At 34.0% G+C, this 24,454-nt stretch overlaps 1 protein-coding gene across 4 annotated transcripts in view; it reads left to right on the forward strand.

The window, feature by feature from the left end:
* Nucleotides 1–24,454, forward strand: part of Erbb4 (erb-b2 receptor tyrosine kinase 4) — a 1,229,537-nt gene that overhangs the window by 343,045 nt on the left and 862,038 nt on the right. The gene's annotated exons all lie outside the window — the stretch shown is intronic.

The raw sequence follows: 24,454 nt of genomic DNA on the forward strand, positions 1-24,454 counted from the left end.
AGGACTAGGTCTCACTAAAATAATTTTTAAAAAAAAGAAAAGAAAAGAAAAAAGAAACAATACAGTGTTTCGCTAAACAAAATTTTAAGAATTCAACAGTGTTTAATTAAAACAGATTAGAAGATGAAGACTCAACTACAAACACACTCTGCCACCTTATCTTTGACAAATGGGCCAAACATGTTCACTGGAAGAAAGACAGCCTCTTCAACAATGGGTTCTGGAAAAACTGGCTTTCCACAGGCCAAACACTAAAACTAGCCCCAGATCTGTCACCCCGCACTAAAAATAAGTCAAGTGGATCAAAGATTTAAGTGCTAAAACACAAGACCTTTTAAAAAATTTAGCCACATATTGTCACTTTAAAAGGGAATGATGATGGCTTGGGAAGAACCTGTTTAAAATGTGTGCTTCTCTTTGATTTAGGGTGCTCACACCTGCTTTTTTCTATGACACCCACTGCACAGAAAAAATATTTGTTTGTATTGACATTTAGCAGTGTTTACAACATATAAAGGTATGGTATTGGTCATTTTATGGGGCCAGTTTGCAGGCATCAGTTTTAATGTCCATATTTGAGGGGGGTTTTGATGAAATTCAGAAGATACATAACATAGTTTTCATTATCAGGGTAAAATATTTCTAAGTAGAACTTGGTTTAAAATACTTCAAATATTCTTGTCTTTTTTTTTTTTTAAATCTTTTTGTTTCTTTTTCTTTTTCTTTTTTCTTTTTTTTGAGGCAGAGTTTGACTATGCAGTTCAGGCTGGACTTAAGTTCATGCTGTAGCCCAGGTTGGTCTAGACCTCGAAAAGATTTTCCTGCCTCAGCCTCATGAGTGCTAGGATTACAGGTATGTGCCAGCACACCTGGCCATATATTCTATTATAAAAAAATTTTTCTACTATTTTCTGAGGAAGACAGATGCTTCAAAAATCTATTAGTTTTCTTCTTTCGTACTTTGGTTGAAACAAAGATACAAACAAAAATACAAAAACTTACAGATAATTCCTGTTTTTTTTTTTGTTTGTTTGTTTTTGTTTTTGTTTTTTTGTTTTTTTGGCGGAACCAAGGATTGAACTCAGGCCCTTGTGCATACCAGGGAAGTGCTTATTCTACTGAGCCATCTCCCCGGCCCCAAAACATGTTCTTAAGAATCAGTAACATTTAAACTTTAAAGTCTTATTCCTAATTGAGTTAACTCTGAAAAGCAATAACTAGTAGTGATGTTAGAAGTTCATTGATTGAGCCACACAATTCCTAATCTATACATAACTGGAAAGGATGGAAAAATCATAAATTTTATTTAAAAACAAAAATAAATAAATGGAAAATAAGGGTTTTTTTTTCCTCAATAAAAGTCCAATTTCCAACTAGCAATATGAAAAATATTTTTTTCTTTTAGTGGTAGAGTTCTTAGTAATTAGAGGACAGAGTGCCTCAAAGCTCAGATAGTACTTTTTTTATATAAAATCACATAAATTTAGAAAATAAATATAGAAAAATAATAGAGCTGAAAAGATTTTTAGATTTCTTACTGCGTGTAATACTAAATTTTCTGTTTTTTTTTTTTTGCTAATCTTTATAATTTTGGCATGTTTCTATGTGCTAGGCTATGTGCTTGACAGATACAATATGAAAAAATAAAAGGGTGGAAAGTGAAGGAAATAATACTCTAGTAACATGTCTGTCTGGCCCTGCGGATATCAATGGCTACTTACCAGGGTATGGGACTCAGGGTGTCCTCCTTTGCCTGCCCCCACTTGCCCATCTCCTGGAAGCAGGCATGGGAAAGGGAAGCACTGGGATCTTTCCATTATTGAAGCACAAAATTCAGAAAATGCTAGATGGTTCTTACTTATTTATTACCTTCTTACAGAATGCATATAAAGTGGACAACAAATAAGTTGAAGTAGCATCATGCAGTTAGGCACAGAGGTTTTAATATGGATTTTCTTTTTTTTTTTTTCTTGTATTTTAGGGAAGGGTCTACAGGGTGTTCAGGGTCTCATTGCTAGATCAGACTCATAGTGATTGCCTGTTTACGGCCTCCCAAGAGCTGGGATTACAGGCACGCTACACCACCCCCAGTCTCAGTTACCATCTCAGTGCACCCTGGGGATGGGGCCAGCACGGCAGGCCCAGGGATCAAACCCCTGGCCCCTGAGCCTGCTTGAAGGCTCTTTAATCCGCTGAGCTATTTGGCTGGCCCTTTAATAATGGATTCTAATTACTCATTTTCTTGTACTGATATGGCTTGTGATGTCAGAATGTGCAGAAACATTTCATTTCATAGAATAATCAAGGGGCCGGGGAGATGGCTCAGTGGAATAAGTGCTTCCCCAGCAAGCACAAGGGTCTGAGTTCAATCCCTGGTTCCGCCAAAAAAAAAAAAAAAAAAAAAAAAAAAAAGAATAATCAAGTAATTCAACACAGGGTTTTCAGATCATGTCATTCTTTTCAAATCTTTCCCACTGCCTTCTCTTCTCCAGCACAGTAAGAACCCAATTCAGAACAGTCAGCAGAAGTTCCTGCATACCCGGGGCCTCCTCTGTGTCTTCATGTCACTTCCTGTTCCCTCTGCTCTCACTGGTTCCAGCCTTGACGCTCTCCAGCCCCACACTTCAGTAGGCCTGGGGGTGGTTGGTTTTTTTTTTTTTTTTTTTTTTTTGTACTGATTCCTGCCATCTGCCTTTCCATTTTCACACATCTACAAGGCCTGCTCTTTATCTTGTATTAAGATTTTGCCCAAAAGTCACTTTCCCTTGAAGACAAGCTTCCATGTTTAGTATTCCAACCTACATACTTCTCCCATTTTTACTCCTAAACCCATGCTCCCATCAAATCTCTAGTGTCCATCCTTATATTTATTTACAGTTTGTCTTGAAGAGGAAGAATGTCTTGACTCTCATATCCTTTGTATCTGCCACCCTGTAGATGCTAAACTAATGTATATTTGTATGTTTGAAATAACATGAAAGTATTCAATTATATAAATGTATATAAATTATATAAATTGCTCTATAATGTTGATGCAAGTTTCTGAATATAAAATAATTCATCAAAAATTAGTCTATGTAAAACTTATAGTTGAGATTTTATGCAATTGATCATTCATTTGGTTAAAAATAAGTTCTTTTCATGTTTTGGAATCATATTTCTCATAAAGATCTATCCTTTCTAGATAGAGACTATATTTCTTTGGAGTAGTGAAGACAGACTTACAAATGCTTTCCTGTATCACCACTGATGTGTATTAAACATTAAGTTAATATGCAGTATATGCCATACATATATATGTTTCATGCAAAAAATTATTAGATAAATCAATGAATGACCATACAAATAATAAAAATGCACAATCAATGAAAATAGCAATGAAAAAATTAGCATAACAATTTTAAATAAAGTTTCATTCATGTTTAAATGGAGATGGGATGAATGAATTTATTGCATTTAAAGATGAAATCTATGTATTAGAATGCTAGCTTTTTAACCAAGCTAATATTCATTTCAAAAACATTTGCAAGTTTTCAATTACTTTTCAGTAGAAGATGAGTGAGATGGAGTTCTTCTCATAATCGCCAACCTCCGTTTTCTCCCTCTTACATATACATATGTACATATACAGAATCACCAGTGCTAACAAAACCGAACAAAAATCATAGAGTTGTATGTCTGTAAACTCATGATATTCATGATAGCTACATAATTTTGCTATATTATGAATAATATAGCATATTCACAAGTAAGACAAATCAGTTTTCCATGTGCAAACATCTGATTGTCTTTCTGCTATAAGAAACTGAAAGCGTGAATAAGATACAAAAGGTGCAATAGCCATTGTGACAGGGAAAAAGACCATTAAAAAGGAAAGAACAGCTGGGAGGGGAAAGGAGAAAAAAGGATGGCAGCAAAATAGATACGCATGTATACATAAGATAGCTAATATAATTGTACTACAAATTTCTATTAGCTCATTAAAAGGAACAGTTAGACTTACATTGTTTGATTAATTTTGCATGTCTAGGTCTGATTATCTGAGCAACTACTTTGACGAAAACAATATGCAATGGAACAACCATTTTTATTATGTTGTTTTGAAATTCTGTATAGTTTTTATTGTTATATTTTTCTTTCTTTTAAAAATAAAAATTTACTAAGTATCAGTAAATCACTGTTTTTTGGTCAGCAAGCCAAGAATGTAGTAGGGTAGGCCCATTATAAAATACCACAGTTGGCTTAGTATGGTATCAGAAGACAAAACTAAGGGTTAGTAATTCCCTTCATGTGAACAAGGAAATGTAGATTGTGTTTCAAATTTCTAATACCCTTTTTCAATGAATGAAATAATTTGACACAGATGTCTTTTGAAGAAAGGAATATTTTGTAAATACATTACATAAAATTTAAGGGCTAAGAGTGTCATTTTAAAAATATATTTGTTGATTAACTAGATACTGAGAGAAATTTTATTTAGCCTGGATATAAATTTTTATAACAGTCCAGAAAGTCATAGTGAGAACTACAGATGACTCTCCTTAACTGGTTCAATCAGCCCAATTTGTGTTAGGATCAGAGGTAGAAAAAAGCACTCTGTTAAAACACGCTAATATATTTAGCATGGATTTCATGTAGTGTAAAGAGGAAAACATTATGCTCCACTGATTTTTATGTTTTTAAAGGTAATTTAACATAGTTATGTTTGCACTTTAATATTCATATGTTCATAAGAAACATGGAAAATAATTAACAAATGATTAACCATAGGTCTATAAAAGAAGGAAATCTTGGAGAATAATATTTAAAGAAATTTCCTTTATGTTGACCTAATTCTGAAAAATTAAAAATGTAACATGTGGCCATCTGAATATGGATAATTTCCTTTCAGCTTGTATACAAAGGATTTCACATTTTCGAAAATTCTTCCCAGAAATATATCTCACAACTCCTCCTTTCAAACCCAGAAAGGAGTACTTCCAGACAAACTGATTCCTCAGGCCACAGCAGGAAAGTCACTCTGGTGCAAACCTTACTTAACATTTTCTAATTGTAAGTTGTATGATGCTAATTAGTGAGGCTCCTTCATGCCGTTATCGTAAATGATAATGTTTCCTCTTGGATTTTCCTACAGAGAAAATAGACTTTTACTTGTTTCTGACAGTACTTTCCCTACACATCTTGACCTTTGAGGATTGCACTAGTTTCAAGTAGTTTAACCTTATTAACACTACTGCTATATTTGGGAGAACATTTTTATGCCAGATAGTGTTCTAGTACCTTTATTAAATAATTATTTTATCTATTTAATGAATTAAATATTTATGCATTTAATCCCCAGTAATTGTATGAAGTAGGTACTATTCATACTAACTTTAACACTACTTTCTCATTAAGTAGAACTGAAATGTATTCACACTGAAAATATAGTCCAGGATCACCATGATAGCTTTCGTAGTTTTAGCTTTCTACAAAAAATTTACAAGATGGAACTTTTCTCCAAAGATATAATTAGAACAAAATGTTATTGAAAAATATAATATACAGGGATGGCCAGATATCTCAGTGGACTAAAGCACCTGCATAGGCAGGTGTTGGGACCAGGGTTCAATCCCCAGTGTGCAGTACTGACCCCGTCCCTAGAGTGAGCTGAGAAGGGGATTGAGACTAGGCATGGTGGGGCATGTCTGTAATCCCAGAACTTGGGAGGTTGAAAATGGGAGGATCACTATGAGTCCTATCTGTGTAGTGTGACCCTGTAAACCCTATACTAAATATATAAAAAGAAAAATATAATAGAATCCTTATTATACAGATTGAAGTTAATTTTTTTCCTGTTTGCCTACAATTTCTTTTCCACCTATCTCTTAATATGATTGTTTACCTCTGAGTGTACCTGGGTGAAGCAGTGCCTTCAAAGTGGACAGAAATTAAGTAGATTCTTCCTTTTATGTTGAAAAGAAGAGTTAAACTGGGAGCAACATTGGTTTTCTAGGTGATGTTCATGTTCTATGATTACCAGTTGTTATAACCTTTTACAAATTTTTCAACAAGAAGTCAGATAGCTAAGGATGTTCAATTAACTTTTCATTTGGTTAAAAATAATTTGGTTCCAGTAATCTCTGACCTTAACGTGTATGCATATAGCTTAATTCCTGAATTACTCTTTGGCTGCCTTCCTCATATCACTAATATCTTTTCTTTATTGTCTTGACTCTGTTCAAGGGACAAAATCAGACTAAGAGTCAATGAATTTGGGCTGGCTTAGGGAAGGTTCTTGGAATTTCTCAGTCCAGAGAATTAGTAGATATTCTAGTATTTTCAAACATGAACTGAGCACTGTTAATTGTACATCTCTAATGATCTAAATCTTTGTTTCTGTTTATATTCCATATGTAGCTGATTTACACAAGTATTAAAGTAGGGGTCTGTGGGGTATATCTGTTTGGTCAGATGAAGCTAGTCTTAAAAATGCTAATCCGGGCCACCTATGTGTTGCAGCCTGAATGCTATCCTTGAATTATGCACTGGCCAGTGAGCTACAAAACATCTGGCTGTGTGATTTAGTTTAGATATTTCTCTCTCTATGAATATAATAGGTACTAAATGTATAAACTCCAAGAACTTCAAAGGTGGTTGTATGTTCACTTCAAATTGTGGTAAACATTGTGTTCTGGGAGTCAGAGCAAATTGCTTACACCTGTGTGTGAAATATACTATGGAATCTAATGAGTTTCACTCTTTCATTCAAATTTGAAGAAGTTGCTACTGTTGCCTTAATGTAATAGATACTATTTGATAATCCAGCAGAAAAAATGGGTGAGTAGAAAAATGTGTAAAAAGTTAGTAGGCAATGAAACTCTTCTATGCGTTCAGTCATGACTTAATAGGTGTAAATAGTTTGGAGTTCCTGGAGGTTATGAAATTATAAAAAAATCCAACATTTTCTAACATGTGCTGGTGAGGATGTGGAGGGGAAAAAAGAATTTTTGGATTGTTGTTGAAAGTGTGAAATGGTACAGCCATTGTAGAATGCTGTATAGTGAGTGATTTCTCAACAGAATTAAACTTAGAATTAATGTATGATACATAACTCTGCTTTTGCATATAACCCAAACCCTGCAAGAAGAGACTCAAGAGTGTAATGTTCATAGTAGTACTATTCACAATCACAAAGGAGTGAAAGCAATCCAAGAGAATATGGACAGATGAGGGAATAAGCAAAACATAGCCTATAGATACAATAGAATATTATTCGACCTGTAGCCTAGACCCAGTGACTTGCAATTACATGGGTGGCTGAAAGTGGAGAATTTCTTGAAACTACGAGTGCAAAATCAGCCTGAACATCACAAAGAAACCCATGAGAAGTCTAAAAGATATTATTCTAGGTGAAATAAGTTACTCTCAAAAGGACACATATTGTATGGTTTCACCTAAGAGACATTCTCACAATCAGATGCATAGAGAACATACAAGGGTTATGTCTAGGGATCGTGGGAGGGAGAATAATGTAGTTCAGTATGTTTCATTTCACCACTAGAGTATCTGCTTGGGAAGATACAATAATCCTGGGAATGAACACAGTTAATGATTGTCTAATAATCAATGTATATGCACTTAATGTGCATATACTTGAAATGGTTAATGCCATATATATATATATATATATATATATATATATATATATATATTTTGGCGGAACCGGGGATTGAACTCAGGCCCCTGTGCTTGCCAGAGAAGCGCTTATTCCACTGAGCCATCTCCCCGGCCCCTGCCATGTATATTTTACTGTGATAAAAATTTCAATAAAAAGCATTGCTAATAAATGTTAACTTTCAGTTTATTTCAGTAGTGTCATAATTATCTACTTATAAGAGTGAGTCTTTTCAGAAATTAAACATTTTTCCACAATAAATCTTTCCCATAAATTATATCACATGATTTGAGTTTATTTGATAAAATACAATAATCATTGTTTTAGGAAATTTCCTAAGACATACTTAAGCACCCTCATTTTTTGGCTCCTGTGGGCACCTCCATTAGTAATGTGAGATTAAAAATGTAAATGTTTATTTACCCATCTGATTTAAGTTTCAGCAAAATTTTGAAGTTGGAATTTAGAGAAATAAAAATTAATTATGCTCTGAAAGTCTTTTTTTCAATAGGCCCTCAGAAAACACATTTTAGCTATGAAGTTTCACAGTTTTCAGTGAATATACACTTTTCCTTACAACTTTTACAATGAGAAATGAGTTCCAATAAAAAGAAAAAATATGGAGCTAAGACACAATGGCATCCGTGAGAGTAGTGAATTTATTACTGGAAATTGCCCCAGTCATTCTCGACATCAGAGACAGGAGTTCTGGTTTGAAGATATGGTTCTGTGTATGTTCTGATAGCTGTCTAACACGGGGCCAGGTGTTAAGGCTCAGTCCCTCTTACACTGGGTCATATTAACACTTCCTTTTTCATGGTCATGTGGTTAGAAGCAAATGAGAAACGCATGTCCACAATATCTTATCTAATATTTCAAAATCTTCAAAGTTCTAAAAACAGGCTTAAAAAGTAAATTTGTGTATAATTTATGAAGAAAATACTGATATAAGTGGACTTAACACTGTAAGCATATTGTTAGCCTGTATTTATGCATTGGTCTAGTTCATTTCAATAGATTTTATGTAGCATCATTTAATCGATTGACTATGGGCTGATTCCCAACCTGTCTCGTGCACACGTGCTACGTGATATATGCACAGCCATCCTTTCCTCTAACCTAGATGTTCTCTATTCATTAACATATCTGGCTGCAAGAATTTTAGATAAGATACTTTGTGTCTGTGTAATCACTTAATCAGATACTCACACATTTGAATTTGCTCTAATTTTGTTGTTCAAGAAATCTTGAAGTTAAAAAGAAAATGCACTATTTCATTTAAAATAACATCAAAAGAAGTCCCTGGAATTGATGTAAAATTTCCCAGATAAGTAAACAAGTAGTATTACATAAGATTTATTACTTTAATGAGGTTCCTCCTTCTTTGATGTCTTTCCACATAATGTACAATTATATTCCATCATTTAAAAATTTCAGGCTCTGGCCGGCCAAATAGCTCAGTGGATTAAAGTACCTGCTTAGGCAGACGCAGGGGCCAGGGGCTTGATCCCTGGCCTGCAGTGCTGGCCTCACCCAGGGGCATGTTGTGACATCAGTTGAGACTGGGTGTGGTGGCACATGCCTACAGTCCCAGCTCATGGAAGGCTGAACACAGGTGGATCACTGTGAGTTGGATCTACATAGTGAGACCCTGTAGGCCCTGTAGACCCTGTACTAAAATACAAAAATAAATAAATAAAAACTGCAAGCCAAATTTTCAAATTCATATAAATTACTAGAATAAAATTGATTGTATCAGTCTCACTTGATATGAGCCCATTTGTAAATAATTTTAGGTTAGATTAATAGTTCTGGACAGTAATCCTGAGTAAACTTTTCCCATCTCACCCCTATTCTTCAGTTGTAATGTAAAGAAAAGAGAACTATGACTTAGTGGAGTTAGGACTATTTAATCATGTATTTTTTTCAGTTCTGGTCAGGTTAACTGTTTCCTTCATTATTTATAATATAAAATATCTCTGAAATGAGTTCATGAAATATTTAGTATATTTTCACAGGTAAAGTATGAAAGAATAATAAGTACTGATATATATACTTATTCAGTATATATATCAGTACTTATATATATACTATATATATACTTATTCAGTATTAAGTATTCAGTATTGTATTCACATAGTGAATACAATAATCATTGAAAACAATAGTGTAACTATGAAGTATGCTTCCATCATGCCTAAAATTATCCATTAGAAAATGTTTATAAAATGATATAACCACATCTATTTTTTTTAATTAAGAAGCTGAGACTGAGACCTATAATTATATCTTTTAAAATGCACAATTTATTTAAAGTAGCTTAAAACAGTTTGATAAAAATTTATGAGAAAAAATAGTACTCTAGCTGTTTGATTTGTTACATGGCAAACTACTAATAATAGGTTAGAAGTACATCTCTTATATATCATTTCACTTTAAATCTGAGAGTATTTATTTGGTTTACATAGAAAGCAGCACCTTAGTTCTCTGATGTCTCAGGGCAATGTAGGACTAACAGCTAGGACTGTTTGAAATTTTTGCAAATATTGGCATGTTGATATTTTTAGTAAAAACATAATATAATAGATAATTTATAAATTATTTTGACAAATGAGGATTCCAGTAATATCCCCAATCAAATAATTGATTAAGTTAATAGTAAATGTCTTCAAATATTTGATATTCTATATAAAATTCACCAACGTACCTTTGAATTTATTGCCATTTGAAGTGACTTTTCAGCTTTACAAGAAACGTGGCATCCTGTAAATTTCTTATATTTATACATTTTAATATCAGAATATCATGACTAAACATGATTTCAATGGAAAAATGGTTTTATTTCCTCTTAAAATTGCACAATATTTTTTATGTCTAAAACACCTAAGGCTTTCATATGCCTCAATAAAAAGAATATATATTGGTGATACTGTTTTTTGAGAATTTCAACTGTTTCAGAAAACTTAACAGATCAAAAAACCTTTAGATACATCTCCAGAAATTTGTTGCTTTAATTATTGCATTAGTTTTGAAACAGAGAAGTCTCCGAGGATCATCATTTTAATATCCCAGCCGCATGTAACAGTGAGATCTGTGCGGCTGTGCTTTAAACAATGATCCCTCTCAGTGGGGGGTGGTACACTGCTAAGTGACAGCTTGCAGGTTGCCTGAGCCTGACGAACAAGGCTGCATGTGTTGTCAGCACACACATGACACAAATGGTACAGGGTTAGGTTTGGAAAGTGGTAGCATGTTGCACGGTGTTGCCCTGGAACAGAACTTCGTAGTTTCATACTGTAGTCATTTGGAAGATAGAAAATATTTTCTGCAAAAAAAGTTTTTATATTTATATGAATATATAAATATTCTTGTTTTATATTCAGAAAAATTAATCTCAGGCTGCCTTGGGGATCAAAATATAAAGAATTTTATAGCAGCACATTAGTTAATAATACCTATCAATTATATGCATAAACACAATATTCTTATGGAAAACCCACTGCTGTTGTGGACTATTGGACTATATTGGAATATTTTGCTGAATTCACGTACCTACAATATTTAAATGACAATGGAATACCCATCTCTGGCAAAACTGAACAAAAAGTGAGATACAAATGAAGGACCATTTTGTATCTGTATATTCAAAATAGTTAGGGTAGACCTACAGCTGCATTCTCTTAATTCAGTGAACAGAGAGACTTGTTCTAGGAGTGTCTGTGCACAGGATATCATGTCTGCATCTTATACAATGAATAACCACGAAGACAACAGCATGCAATGTATTAATTATTGAAACAGTGCTAGTAATTGGTTTAGAAACTGTTTCATTGCTATTTGTTTCTCAATAAAAGTATTTAAAAATAAATAAGCAAATAAAATATTATATATAATATAACTTTTCTCCTCATCTGCACCTTATGGTCTCTGTTCATCTCCCAGACAACTTTATTTCTCTGCCAGCCTTTGTCCTAATCCGTCTTCTTTGCAGATGCTTGCTGATAAATCGTCCACATTTTTTAGCTTTTATCACTTTGCATGACAATAAAATGTTAATAACAGATTTATATTTTTATTAGCATTTATGCTGTAAATGCAAGCGACATCTTAAATTCTAATTTAATATGCCTTTAAAGTGTTTTTATTAGCCTATTAATTCCCAGCTCGAGTGTTTTATTGGAATGTGCGTTACATTCGAGCCACAGTCAAAACAATGCCATGGATCTAGCATTAAAAAAAAGAATCTTTAGTAGTTGGATAAACTATACACTCAACAGTCTTAAAAGTCTACTACAAGCATTGCTGGTCCATACAAGCTGTAATTTTAATGACATACCCTTCAGCATTTTACATGGAGAAATACCATCCATATATCCATATACTATTGGTATATATTGGGTATATTACATGTGTATATAAACATTCTTATATCCCAAGGAAGGAGATTTTAATTGGTAGGTGAAGGTACTACCACTGTTTTTAATAATTCTTAATTTCAAATTTAGATGTAAAGTTTTTAATACAATCTCAAAATCATATATGTCTACACAGCTACAACTGCGTATGAATAATAGGATTACTTTTGCTGCTCTAGCTACAATTATAGTGTTCTGCATCCTCATATTTTTCAAATAAACTTTGTTTTAATATAGTAGGAAAATGTACATTTGTTACCCTTAATAGCCAACCTGATTGTCTTATTTTTTCGACTATAGTTCATAAACTTTTTCATCCTTATTATTTCTATTCTGTGACCCAGTGATGTCTAGAGAAAGTTGGAAAAACAGACAGTCCACCTCTAATTAAATACCTACCATCTTCTTTACTGCTTTTATATGCATTTCTCCAAATGGAAAGCCAGGTAGCTTCACTTGAGCCTACAGAGTGACAACATCCTTTTAAAACTTCTGCTGAAGTGGAAAAGAGGAGGTAGTGCCAACGTAGCTGTTGCAGCTCATTCGCATAATAGACAAGATGGCAAAGTAGCTGGAAGAGTAAAAGCACCCTGCAGGTATAAGTATAAGCCATCTCCATTGCTCTTGCATCAGGCCAGCCATATCCAAACCCGGGCGGGGGTGGGGGACATGTGGATCTTGCTTTATTCTGTACACAGCAGAAGCTAGCAGTAATGTTACACAGTGAAATAGATTTCCAACATTTTCCCTGCCGTTAATTATAATTTTCCAAAGTTTCCTCTGTGACAGAGTTTACAAAAGGCAGCTTTAGTAAAAACTATCGTTAGCTTCATGGATCAATATGATTTAGGGAATACAAAACAACTTTAGCTGTCTAAAAATAGGAAATGTCAGAGGGTGTCCCTCTCTTCCCGATGGGTAGCAAATCACTATTGATTGGTCTACAGTGTAGCTGCATAACATTTTCAGGTATCAGGAGGACTGGCTGAAAAGTCAAATAGAACTGCTCCATGAGTGCATACAGCATGTGGTGTTTGAGTCCTGAGTATCCCAGGGCGAACAATTCACAGGATGGAGCCTCTGTCCATGACAAGACCATGACAAATAAGAAAATATTTAAGACCAAAGACATCATTGGTTTTTCATCATTGTTCTATTTGCTTATTTGCTTTCTTTTTCTGTTTATCTCTGTTTGCCCATTGCCTTTATCAAGAAATTTTGAGAAAATATAATGGCAAGTGGGAGACATGTGTATAGACAATCACATAATATAAATACACATTGAATTAGGACCTCAAGATGCATAGATGGGTAGTATAGTTGGTCTATGTTGAAGAAAGAAAATTGAGAGAAATTTAAGTAAAAGTCAAGAAAGTACTGTACAAAATGCCCAAAGCAACAGGAAAGATGGACATTTGAAAGAATGCCTCACCACACTACTATGTTATTTCGAAGACCACATAAAGACATTGAAATTATGGCAAGAGATGAAAGAGCATATGTAACTTACAACTTAGTTTGTAAATATTTCTATTTCTTAACACATTTTTATTAGAAGAATATAGTCAAAATTCATTTGCAAGGACAAAAACTAAAGTGATTCCCAACTGTAGTTCCCCAGGGCAACAACATAAATCATATGTCAGGTCCTGGTCTATGTCTGTTTGACTTTTTTTTCTTTATTTTTTTATGTCTGAGTAACTTATTTTCTAACAGGGAAGACAGACAACACACACATTACCAGTGCCATGAGTGCTTGGGAGACCATGTCAGGTAATATTCACACAGGCTGAGTAGACCTGAAAGATTTTGAAAGTATTAATTCTTAAATGGAGATCTAAGTATCTGGGAAAGGAGAACAGAGAACTTGTTCCAGGTAAAATGAACAGCTGCATGAAGTGATTCAGATTAATTGAACTTAGGAAAAAGTATCACTAGATGAGACTGAAGTACAGGCAGAGAAAATACTGTGTCTGTTTTTGAAGTCCATTAAACTAAAAAGATGGGAAGCTCTTGCATCATTTTACACAAGTTTACACAAGAGAACGTAATCCATAGGTTTTTCTACTTGCAGAAGATACTGTGGCTCTTTGGCGAGAACATACCAGAAGAGATCTGGGGAGGCAGAAGGGAACAGAAGAAGTTCAGCTTGACCAGAGGGGATAACTCTAGAGTTGTATCAGTGGAGAGAGGGTAGGACTGAGCATCTGTGAGATATTTGTAGAGCTGATAACAGACAGCAGTGGGGATTTGACAGGCTGCTTGTGCAATTTTTGGCTGCAGTCACTAGGTTGATGGAGTCTTTTTTCCAAGATAGGGAATTCTACCGCTGTATGTGTGTGTGTTTGGGGAGGGAGTAAATTCTAATTTAAACATGTTCATGGTAATGTCCCTGAGATACTCCAAGGGTATATCACTAAAGAGTACTATGAAACTGAAATTGGATGTCTTATTTCTCAATGTTGTTAACTATCAGTGTGCTAAACTTACACTTTAATGAGTGAGAACATATTGCCGTGTGTCAGAACATTAGGAGCTCTCATTCACATTATTTGTGTTTTGTGATGTCACTTTTAATATTTCATCTTGAAGACTGCTCATGCCTCTGAGAATAATTTGTATGTGTCTTTGCAGTGTTGTTTGTTCTAGTTTACAACACTTGTCAATGCCTGGGGATTGACCAGTGGGACATCATACTATCTCAAGTTGGAGTCATGTAAATGTCTTCTGTTCTAGAGTTGCCTGTCATTAATTTTACAAAAAAGTAGCATATTTTTTTTTATTTTAACAAGTTTCAGACATATTCAGAATTAAAACTTATTTTGACGTGTTTGAGCATAAGCTGTTGCAATGATTCTATATTTTGACAATTTGAATAAAAAACAGAAGGCTGGCCAGATAGCTCAGCAGGCTAAAGTGCCTGCTTAGGGAGAGTACAGCAGCAGAGGTTTGATTCCTGGCATGTTGTGCCAGCTCTGCTCCCAGGGTGTGCTGAGACACAGACTGAGCCTGGATGTGGTGGCACGGGCCTATAATCCCAGCATTTGGGGGACTGAAAACAGGTGAATCGTTAAGAGTCCAGATCTGCATAGTGAGACCCTGTAGACCTTGTCCTGAATACATATATACTAAATAAATAAATACCCTTTTTTTGCTTGCAATCTTTAAATGGAGAGCTATCGTCTCACATCCTAGTAATTGTCATTTTTTAAAAAATATATTTGGTCATAGTAGGGTCTCACTATGCAGCTCAGACTTGTGGTGATCCTCCAGCTTTCAGCCTCTCCAGAGCTGAGATTACAGGCTTGTGCCATTATGCCCGGACTCAGGCTGGCTCAGCCCATCCCAGGTGCGGAGCTGGCGTGGCATGTGGTGCTGCGGCTCCAAATGCGGTCCCCGTGCTTGCCAAATCAGGCATTTTGGTCCACTGAGATATCTCACCAGCCCCTGTCATGTGTTTTTTACTTAAAAGAGAATAAAAGATAATAGAATGTTAGAAATGATACAGAATTTCAAAAAACAAAAATGATAGGTCCTCAACATTGCACATTGTTATATTGCACATTGCTGTCCTCAAAGTATTTGCTCAGAGTACCAGATGTAAGCATGTAAAATGGGTTATGACAGTTTCCATATTAAAGATTTTTTAAAATAATATCAGTATACCATACTGTCACATTGTGTTTAGACCATCTTGGACTATCTTCCTAGTCTATATACTTCTTTCTGCCCTTTCAACATTATAGTCAAGTAAACCTCAACTATGTTTGATATTAGAGTTCTCTTCTAAGCAAAGCCTAAATTCTGATCTAAGTCTAAAGCAAAGAGTACAAATCTTTATATTTTAAATTTAAATCAGATTTTTAAGGAGAAAAGCTATTTAAAAAAATAAACAAATTTAAAACTTTTTTCAATGAAGTAAGAAGAATGGGAAAAGAGAATATAGGCAGAGATATCTGAAATTCTTACTTTGGAAAAAAATGTTGTAATATAAAGTAGCAACATTTTGATATATGTTATTTAATTGCACAATTTTATCTTTATTTTCTTTTGAATATAATTGCTGAGTGCACTGATTTGAAAAATAAAACAATATAGCTGTATAATACTGCTTTGTGTAAAAATATCGTATCTTTTTTATCCATTCCTCAGTTGATGGGTGCTTAGGTTGTGTCCAAGATTTAGCTGTGACAAATTATGCTACTATAAACTTGGGTGCACATATATCGCCGTGGTATGATGATTTTAGTTCTTTTGGAAAAATACCTAGCAGTGGAATAGTTGGCTTGAATGGGATCTCCAATCCTAGCTTTTGTGGGATTTCCACACTGATTTTTGCAATGATTGTATAAACCTTCATTACAACCAACAGTGGAGAAGGATTCCTTTTTCCCCACAGTCTCTCCAGCACTTGTTATTGGTTGACTTCTTGATGATAGCCATTGTTTCTGGCATAACATGGTATCTCATTATTGTTTTAATTTGTATCTCTTTAATGACCAATGATGTTGAACATGTTTTCATATATTTATTTGCCATTTGTATCCCTTCATTTGTGAAGTGTATATTCATCTCAGATGCCCATTTTTGGATGGCGTCTTTCAATTCTGGAGGCCAAATATTTTTAATTCTTTATATGTTTTAGGTAAGAGCCTTTTTGTCTGAAGGACTGTCTGCTATAACTGATTCCCACTCCATGAGGATTTTTTTTCTTGTTGGTGATTTCTTTTGACATGCAGAAACTTTTCAAAAAGATGAGATCCCAATTGTTGATTCTTTGAAGGAGTTCCTGAGCATTTGGATTTTTGTTCAGGAACTCTCTGCCTATCTTTATGTCCTTAAGGTTTCTACCTACTTTCTCTTCCAGAACATTTAGTGTTTCAATTTTAATATTTCAATCTTTTTTTTTAATATTTCAATCTTTGATTCATTTTGATGTATTGTGCATGGTGTATTGTGCATGGTGATAGGCATGAATCTATTTTAAGTCTTTGATAGGCATGGATCTATTTTAAGTCTTTGACATGTGGAAAGCCAGTATTTCCAGCACCATTTATGACAGAGACTATCTTTCTTCCAATGAAAATGTTTGGCCCCTTTGTCAAAAATAAGGTAGTTGTGTGTGTTTGTAGTTGTATCTGAATTTTCTAATCCGTTCCCCTGATCCTCACATCTTTTTTAGCAAGTACCATTATGATTTTATCATCATAGCTTTGTAGTATAATTTTACATCAGGGATTGTGATGCTTCCTACCTTTCTTTTGTTACCCAGGATTTCTTTTCCTATTCTAGGTCTTTTCTGGCTTTAGATTAATTTTAGGAATTATTTTTCTAAATTGTGAGGTATGCTAATGGTATTTAAATTGGAGTTGCATTAACTCTGTATAACAATGTGAGGAATATCACCATTTTCCCAATGTCACTTCTTCCTATCCAGGAGCATGGAATATTTTTCCATTTTCTGAAATCCTCTTTGATCTCTTTTTCAGAGTTTTGTAACTTTCACTGTATAAATCTGTACTTGCTTTGTGAGATTGATTGTGCAAACACCGTATTACCTCACCAGTGTGAGAATCTGAAAGAGTAATTAAAACCTAAAAGTTACAACAGATACTGTGAATGGGAAAGAAATTGTTCAATGAGATGGAAGAACTGAGATGAGGAAAAGGACAAATGAAAGAAGGAAACTATATATATATATATATATATATATATATATGAAGAGTAGTTTGGATAATTGTATTGTCGATTTCTGCTGGTCTATTGAAAGGAGTAGCTAATGCTAAATTTTTTCTTTCTACTCTAGTATTTTTTTTCTCTCTTTTGAGTTTCTTATAACTTCTTTGTTTTTTTTTGTTTCTTTAAACATTTTTTATATGTTTATATCTGGTAATTTTAACAACTAATTTGAAGAGAGCATCAACAACCATTGTTGAATTCCTATCACTTTGTTTAGTGAAAATCTTGTATCATTCCTAAGGCTTTTTTTAAAATCATTATTTTGTTTTCTTTCCAAAAAAAAAAAAAACTAAAGGAACAAATATATTTTTTGGGTATCCTTATAAATTTTCATTGGCTCATTATGATCTTTTTATTTTTTAACTCTTGCGTTCACTTTGCCTACAGAAGTGTCAAGGGCAAAAACCGTTAGGAACATGAAGATTGTTAGACATTTTCTGACCTGGAGGGGGAAAGTGGAGTAAAATTTGATTGAAATAAGGTCAGACAGTTTATTCAGATTAAGGAGGATCCTGATTGTATCATCCTACCCATTCTTGATTGTTTCAATTGTATTTACCAGTCAAATAAATCCAGAATTATCTAAATTCATCATGTGCTTATGCAGATGGACTGATTTAATTATTAGATATCTTACTAACTAGATACATTACCTGACACTCTTGACTAGCTAAATCAAATGAAGCAGTTTAGCCAGTTTTCAGGCCCATGTCATTAATGCAGGTCATCAAGAATTGGGATTGCCCAACCAAGATGGCACACAGTTGTTAACCAGATGTTCAAGATGATTGCAGTGAAGCTTACCAGAGACAGGGATGCACTAAATGACCTCAGGGGTGCACTTTCTGCCTATGTTTTTCTTTTAATCTAATTGTAAATTTTAAATCTGTTGGAAAGATACAAACCTATTTTCTGTCAGGATTCCATGGATTTTATTAGGTGACAAGGAAAAGGAGTATATACCTTGTAAGCATATATTTGAATTCAACACTAAAATAGCTGCTTTGATCAAACACAAATTACTTTGAGTTGTAGGACAATTAACTTTACTGTTTGGACATTAGACAACTGCCTAAGAAATTTTTATGTATTTATTTGCATTTCTAAAACAATGAAACAAATTTTAAAAATACTGAAATATGTACTTTTTATGCGCAAACAAAAAATGTTTTCCCCAAAATATGGTAAAGAAAACTTTCTTGTGCTCCTACAGTTCACTGTAACAGATCTATAACTAGAGGTTTGATTGCTTTCCAGACAATCTTGTGTCCACTTTTATGTGAATTTATCCCAAATTCTGTTTAGCTCACTGTTGACACCTGATGCAGTGTTCCATTTCCCCAGTAAAGCAGACTCAGGACCCAATTTAAGATTGCTTCTCCAGAGGCAGCTCATACTCTGACCACAAACATTACACTGAGTGGTCACTCTAGAATGCCTGGAAGAATTATGATGTGTTAGCAAATGTAGAAACGTATCTCTTTGACTGATGTTTGTATTTTAGTTGCACGTGATTTCTAAGCATTCAGAAAATTGAGATCTTTAAGTGAATGCAAATGGATGGAGTCCACCAAGAATGTATTTGAGGAGCATGTGATTGCGATGGGATGGGTATGGTGTGTGTGTGTGTGTGTGTGTGTGTGTGTGTGCGTGTGTATGTGTAACAAAGACAGTACCATGAATTAAGGTGTATGTGACTTGTCTTTGGTAGTTGTCTCATTCCGTCAGCTTGCGGAGGCAAGTAAGTGGAATTGAAGGCAAAATGCTTCTCTCGAAACTAATTTGAACTCTGTTTAGGAAAATGAAATGAATTGATCCTTGGGCCTGGCCATGAATTAACACATTCTTAGTTTGAAGGTGTTTGTGAAATGTTCTAGGTATTGAATATCAAGATTCATGTGTTACTGCATGCATTTCTATTAATCCAAACCTAACTAAAAAAGGAATTATTTTTCGCTATAGTAAGATTGTGTGATGGATAAAATAAGGAAACAAAAAAATTATTGTGTGTTCATTTTTGTATAATCAATTAAGCTGTTTGGGAGCATTTTCTAGGTGCCCCAAAATGCACGAACACAAATAGGCTTTTATTAAGAGGTCCCAGGGAGGTGGTCTGGAGCACAGTGTTTAGAAAGATATGCAAGCATCATTTCTACCTTCTGGAGTTCACCATTTGGTATTTAAATGATACCAAAAATTTTAGCATTTCAGAATCTTGTGTTATAAACTCTGAAGGTTTCCAGTCAAAGGAAGCAGAAGGACAATTCGTGTTATTTGACACAGTCAAAAACACAGGAATTTAAATGGTACTTAGAAATTGATTAGGCTAAGATTTGGAAGGTAAAAGAGAACCAGGTCATTTAAGGCAAAGATCATGACTCAAGCAAAGTTTTGCAAATAAGAATTAGCCCCCGGCGATAGAGAACAGCAAGAACCATGATTCGGTCCATTTCTTACTCCGTGACGCATAAAATGTTTTATTTCATTTTAAAATGTTCAGTCCACTAATGACCTAAGGCAGGAGAAAAACAGTTATCAAAATTGCTAGTGATGTGTATGGTCACTCCATAAATATGATTTAATGATCTTGAAAACAGACCAAATGGGAACGGAGCATGCTGCAAGAAGTAATAAGGCATTTTTCAAAAGTGTCAGGTTCCTAAATCATACATTCAGAAAGAATAGACCTTCGTGCCATGATTCATATATTAAAATATCTTTGGAAGCATGGAAGAGTAGCTTATTTTCTGATTGTTCTTGACTAGCAGTGGTAAAATCACGTGTAAATGAATTTCATGGTCACTTGGCCGTCAGGACTTTCCCATTGAAAGAATTTTAATTTCAATTTCCTGAGAGAAGGTCCTTTCATTTTATTACAATGGAATTTAAACAGCTTGTCTTGTCTACTTTCATAAATTAAATGAAAATATTACCATTTTTTTCTCCACTATAAAGCAAATAAATGTATTTGAATATAATGTAGAAAAAGTATCTGAAAATGGTCACAGAACTCAAGATGAATTTTGATTGAAGAGTACAGTCCGAACCTATTTATTTTCTATCAGTTTAGTCATAGTTTGTATTTGATTTTGCAACTGAAATATTTTCATTATGTGTGTGTGTGTATATATATATATATCCAAAAATGTCATTATTTCTTTTCAAAAAGGAATAATTCTGTTGTTTCTTTCTGTTTGAAAATTCCTATCAAGTTAGTGAGACTATTCATATAGCCAAATTCAGTCTTTTAATACTGCAGCATTAGCATTAGGATACAAAATATACAAAAATGTAAAGCATGGTGCCGATGGCATCATAATCTGAAATGTTTTTTTTTCTTATCATAGCTTCAAATTTTTATGCTGTGGTAGAAATTTAGAATTCCTTTATCATTTTCTGTGTCATAGCATTCCCAAAATTCTTATATCATGCACATATTTTCATTGTAGAATATTTTAAATCAAGGAAAAATTTTGTTTTAACAAAAAAATCTACTTCATTTATTTAAACTTTGTAGCATATTGTTGGCTAAAATTGGTACTCATATTCACTATAAATTTGACCACATTGTTTTTTAAATATATGGCCAAGAGCTGGGTGCATAGCTCAGCAATGTAGCTCCTGCCTAGCAAGCACAAATTCCTGGTACCAAAAAAAAAAGAAAAAAGAAAGAAAGAAAGAAAAGAAAAGAAAGTGAGTGATGATAAATACATTGTGGAATTGTGTGGACAAGGTTATACATCATGGTAATCAGAGATAATAACACAACTTTTCCCTTCTTTTTGTGATTTTTCTAGATTAAAACCTTTATTTTAAATATAAATAGGAAACAAATGTAATAGAATTTTTATGTTGGCAAAGATTTTGGATAAACTATTTTAGGAAAGACACAAATAGCCATTACATGCAGAAGTGTGTTTTTAAGTGATTCTCCTAAACAAATCACAGTAACCACTGTAAACCTAGTTTCTACTATATGCCAATTTCAAAGGTGATTAAATAAGCTTTATTCAACTTCAAACTATCAATGCTTTATGTGCAAAAGTGCTTTTCCCCAAAAGATTTGGGGAAAGCCATTGAGTATCTATATACATCACTTCTAACAAACCACTGAAATACAATATTCTCAATCTCACTAATAAAAATGTAAATTAAAATAAAAGTTCAAGTTACTCTTTTTCTACCACATATCTGACCAAAATAAAGATATATCCACTTTGATCCAGCATTTACGTCTCCCTCATCTTGAAAAAGATAGGACAACTTCAGAAAGGTTCAGGCACCAGGATACCCATTAGCACATTCTTAATAATAGTGTGAAATTGGAAATAAACTAAAGTTTTAGTAAGTATGATATATTTTAAAAGACTCTAGGATTTGAACCTGAATGATTTCCCTCATGAAGGTTCTAGAGAAACATCATTGGAGCTAAAGTATCTCCGGCATTGACAGTTTGATCTGAGGAAGGTTATTTAGCTTCTCTCTGCTTACAGAAATACTGACTCCACAGTGTCATTATTAAGATTAAACACATTATGAAGTGTTAAGATATCCCTGGAACATAGTCAGTACTTAGGTGATGTTAACTAATCTTGCTATTACAGTGTTGGACTCTTTTAATTATTAACTTTCTATGCACATCTATAATCATAACCCACATATCAAAATGAGGCAAGAATACCACATAAGTTATCTCTGGCCTTACATTTGCATCATTTTTCATCGTTTATTATTTACCTTAAAAAATATCTTGGCCCATGCAGATGGAACAGCTGTTTATGGGTTTCTTTGACTATTAATTGCCTTTTATTGGTGGAGAGAAATGGAAGAAGAAAGGACTGGCTAGATTTCACCCATAGGAGCATGAAGAATCACAAATGTTAATTCTAAGTAGAAATTGAGTCTTCTGCTTATGTAGATCTTTTTATAAAACTCTCAATTAGTCTGCTAAATGACTCAGTGAATGTATAAATATTAGTTTTTTCTTATTAATTGGGACTGATTTTTCATTTTGACAATTGTCATGAAACATAATTATCACACATCAGAGTGAAAGTCGACTCCTGCTGAATGGACGTAGATCTATACAGTATATATTATAATACCAGGGTAGTAAACAAAAGTCCATAGGTCTAGTTTAGGTGGTAATAATGTTATTATTCAGAGAGAATGTGACTTTCACACTGAAATTATTTACTTTTTTTGTAATGGGGATTGAAATCAGGACCTTGTGCTCGCCAGGCAGGTGCTTATGCTGCTGAGCCATCTCCAGGCCCAATTATTTGCAATTTAGAGATCTACATTTTAAAAATTTTTCAGTATAATTTAATTTCATGTATGGTGTGCTAAAATGTCAGAATAATATGTAAATATACACATATAAGTAGCATTATATATCTCATTTAATATCAACAGTCTGGCAGAAGAAAAGCTTGTGATAGTTGATGTCAGCATTTCTAAACATTGAAAAATAGTCAAATTTATATAAGTCTGAGATTTTTACTTTTTGATAAATCATATCAGGTTGTAGGAGAACAGTACAAATCAAAGGCAGGTGATTTGAAAAACACCATCTGGGTTCCTATTCTGGCTCTACTGTGTTGGTACTGAGTGACCTTGGGTAACATATGAAACCATTGTGGGTCTCAATTTTATTATCCAAAGAATTAAAGTAGCAGTTCTTGCATTGTCAACAGTTGTGAGAATTACGTGATCTATTATATGTAAGCTTCTTAGAACAAAGGTCATAGGGTAATAGCTTATAATAAATACAAGGATTTTATAGAATGAATTTGCTATGGAGGCAGGGTGAAAATGTAGAAGACATGATGGCTTAGCTGACCAGAAAACTGTAGTCAACAAACTCTCAGTATGTTTCCCCAGATATACAGTATAAGAGTCTTCTGGAATATACATTGGAACTTGCGAATGATGCAAACATGAATATAGTTAGAAATATGTGTTTCTAAGTGAATAATGGACTATTAGAACCAGTAAGCCTAACGTGGTAGCACTGCATGACAAAAGTGATGACATTTTTTAGACAATATTCTGGAGGGTAGGCTTTCATCCAGTATTTTCAGATGAATGTCCAGTTGCAAGTACTGTATTCAGTGAAGTGTTTTCTTTTCAATTAGTAATATTTCAGATGGAGAGCAAGAAATGTGTGATGGTGTTACCCAAGAATATAAATTTGGCCTGTTGGAATATACATGCTTCAAGTGCAAATGAGATATTGGTAGTTATCAGGAGAGCTGGGAAGGGAGGACTTTGCTACTGCCAATTCTAGAGGAGATGGTTTTCCACCTACAAGATGAGCTTGTTTCTGATCTCATATAGCCACTAGAATTATAACTTTGTGGCCTTGGGATTATGATCCAGGTGTTTCACTCGCTAGCCATCTGTCCGAGGAAAAATATGCTTTTCCTGAATTGACAGGCTATCACATGCATTTAGGGAAGTTTATCTTCACAGTTGGAGAAGAATAAATAAAACAACAGCATAACTCCTGTGAGGATATATTATATGCTTCAACTATTGGTCCCTTATATCTGTAGCAGATGTTACAATTTAGTATCTAATGGGAAATTTTTGATCAGCAAAACCGCTTCTTTTGGCACATACCAACAATTAGTATCAGATT

Source organism: Octodon degus, unplaced genomic scaffold (genome assembly GCF_000260255.1).
Source record: "Octodon degus isolate 3935 unplaced genomic scaffold, OctDeg1.0 scaffold00016, whole genome shotgun sequence".
Classification (NCBI taxonomy): domain Eukaryota; kingdom Metazoa; phylum Chordata; class Mammalia; order Rodentia; family Octodontidae; genus Octodon; species Octodon degus.